We start from the raw sequence: 3,251 nt of genomic DNA, 5'->3' as shown, positions 1-3,251 counted from the left end.
TTGCTTGTATATTTTTGAGATTAATTCTTTGTCAGTTGCTTCATTTGCTATTATTTCCTCCCATTCTGAGGACTGTCTTTTCACCTTGCTTATAGTTTCCTTTGTTGTGCAGAAGCTTTTAATTTTAATTAGGTCCCATTTGTTTATTTTTGCTTTTATTTCCAATATTCTGGGAGGTGGGTCATAGAGGATCCTGCTGTGATTTATGTTGGAGAGTGTTTTGCCTATGTTCTCCTCAAGGGGTTTTATAGTTTCTGGTCTTACATTTAGATCTTTAATCCATTTTGAGTTTATTTTTGTGTATGGTGTTAGAAAGTGTTCTAGTTTCATTCTTTTACAAGTGGTTGACCAGTTTTCCCAGCACCACTTGTTAAAGAGATTGTCTTTAATCCATTGTATATTCTTGCCTCCTTTGTCGAAGATAAGGTGTCCATATGTGCGTGGATTTATCTCTGGGCTTTCTATTTTGTTCCATTGATCAATATTTCTGTCTTTGTGCCAGTACCATACTGTCTTGATGACTGTGGCTTTGTAGTAGAGCCTGAAGTCAGGCAGGTTGATTTCTCCAGTTCCATTCTTCTTTCTCAAGATTGCTTTGGCCATTCGAGGTTTTTTGTATTTCCATACAAATTGTGAAATTATTTGTTCTAGCTCTGTGGAAAATACTGTTGGTAGCTTGATAGGGATTGCATTGAATCTATAGATTGCTTTGGGTAGTATACTCATTTTCACTAGATTGATTCTTCCAATCCATGAACACGGTATATTTCTTCATCTATTAGTGTCCTCTTTGATTTCTTTCACCAGAGTTTTATAGTTTTCTATATATAGGTCTTTTGTTTCTTTAGGTAGATATATTCCTAAGTATTTTATTCTTTTTGTTGTTTCAGTTTGGGGTTAATCTTTAGACAAACTGAAGACAGTGAGGCAATTTGAAAAGATAACCAGGGCTGGCATCTCCAGCTTTGCTGCCACCAGCTGCAAGATCTTGGGCAAGTACTAAACCGTCTGCTCATCCTTAAAGAGAAGGGGTGATCTGGAAGATCTGTCATCTTACAGACCTGAGATTCTGTGGTTTGCACATGAGTGTGACTACACTGTATGCCAAGAAATGGCTACCCACTCCAGTATTCTTGCCTGGGAAATCCCATGAACAGAAGAGACTGGCGGGCTGCAATCCATGAGGTCGCACAGAGTCAGACACGACTGAGGGACTAAACAAAAACCACCACCCATTTCAGGTCTTGAAGAAGGGAGGGTAGAATGTGGTCTAAAGATCAACTGGAATAGGTCTTGAGAAAAGACTTCTGAGTAAATGCCCTAAAACAGTGTTTGGATTCTTCTTGTACATAGATTCAGTGAACTGGAAAAGATACAGGTGAGTCTTTGCATAAATTCTCTAAATTTTGTTCAAAATAAAACTATGCCATTCCTAAGCAGAAGAGAGCAAGCAGGGAGTGGGTACAGGCATTTTGTGTTTTTTAAAAACACAAGAAAGAAGATCTTCTTAATAAAAATTTAATTTGGGGCAACAATGAATTTTCCAAAATGGTATTAACAGAGAGAAACAAACAGAAAAAAAAAAAAAAAGAGAATAATCATCAATGGTGATCTCTTTCAAGTGGTAGAATTATGAGTATGGGCAATTTTTATTGTCATTTTGCTTGATATTGTATGTTTTACTATACAGTTTTTATCTCGACTCCTCCCCTACCCAGAAGAGAAAAAAAAAACAAACCTTGGGATCTGTCTCAGTAGGAAACGTCTAATTCCCCACATAACTTAAATCTTGGATACCATAGCATGTGTTTAGAACCTCATGAAGAGTCATTCATTCATCAAACATTTCAAGAAGTCATTCAGTAAATATTTGTTGAATGGATAAGTGCTAGGAATTCAAATGAGGGAAGATCCTTCAGGCTAAAGCTGTCTAGCAGAGGTTGTCTAGCCAGGTTTCATGGAAGAGGCAGAACTAAAGCTGGTCCTGGAGGTGGATGTGGGGAAGAGGGAGGAACCTGCATTCAGAAGTAGAGGATGAGCATGGGCCCAGCTGCAGAGGTGGGTAAGCCTGAGTAAGCCCAGGGGTGGAGTAAAAGGATGAGAAAGAACTCTGAAAAGATGGGTTGAGACCAGATTTGTTGAGGGCCTTGTAATCACTTGATTCAGAGGAGTGAGTATTTAATTCATTATTTGTAATTATTTACTATCTAGCTTGTTCACTATGAGGGCAGCAACTGTCTCTCTGGTTCTCCACAGTTGTCCCAGCACCTAGAGTGTATCTGGCACATAATTGGCTCTCAGCACGTGTTTGTGACTGAATGACTGACTTAAATACCAGACTGAGAAAAAAGTCTGGGTTTGGTTAAGCAGACAAAAGGTTAGCTCTGAAAGCTTTTACACAGTGCTGGGAGATGATCAAATGTTGCCATCTCTGAGGATGAGAATAGATGACGAATGGATAAGGAGGTGCTTAAGTTTGGCATTGAAGGATGTTTACAGCTTAAATAGTGGAGTCTAGGAATCATGAAGATGGAAATCAATGCAATGGACAGAAATACCAGCCTTAGAGGGCTTCCCAGGTGGCTCAGTGGGTAAAGAACTGGCCTGCAAATCTAGGAGATGTAAGAGACATGGGTTTGATCCCTGAGTCGGGAAGATCCCCTGGAGGAGGGCATGGCAACCCACTCCAGTATTCTTGCCTGGAATCCCATGGACAGAGGAGCCTAGCAGGCTATAGTCCATGGGATCACAGAGATGGACATGACTGAAGCAACTTAGCACACAAAAGTTCTTAGTATGCTTAACACCCACTAGATATTTAGCATATTTATTTTCTTCTTTCCTCTGTCCATCCCCCACAGAAACACTCAAGGGAAGAAATTAATTAATGGCACCCTAGGAAACTGCAGAGACTTCTTGACTGGGAGTTGAACCAGGCCTTTCCCTTTAAAAACAAGAAGGAAGGAAAAAGGAAAGGAAAGAAAAGAGAGAAAGAAGGAGGGAGGGAAGTTAGGAAGGATAAAGGAGGGATAAAAAGCAAACAAGTATCACAGACTGATGATTAAAGTTTGGGGCCTTGGATTTTGACTGAATCAGAATTCATACTCATTGTTTGCCATTAGGCAAGTTAATGCCCTGGTACCTCCGGATCCCTCGTCTGGAAATTAGGGATAATACTATCTCACTGGGCTCCTGGAAGGATTAAATGACAGGATGTATATTATATGCTTAATACAGAGTTGTCAAATAGT

Source organism: Bison bison, unplaced genomic scaffold (genome assembly GCF_000754665.1).
Source record: "Bison bison bison isolate TAMUID 2011002044 unplaced genomic scaffold, Bison_UMD1.0 scf7180017864239, whole genome shotgun sequence".
Lineage (NCBI taxonomy): Eukaryota > Metazoa > Chordata > Mammalia > Artiodactyla > Bovidae > Bison > Bison bison.
This window is presented reverse-complemented; position numbering follows the sequence as displayed.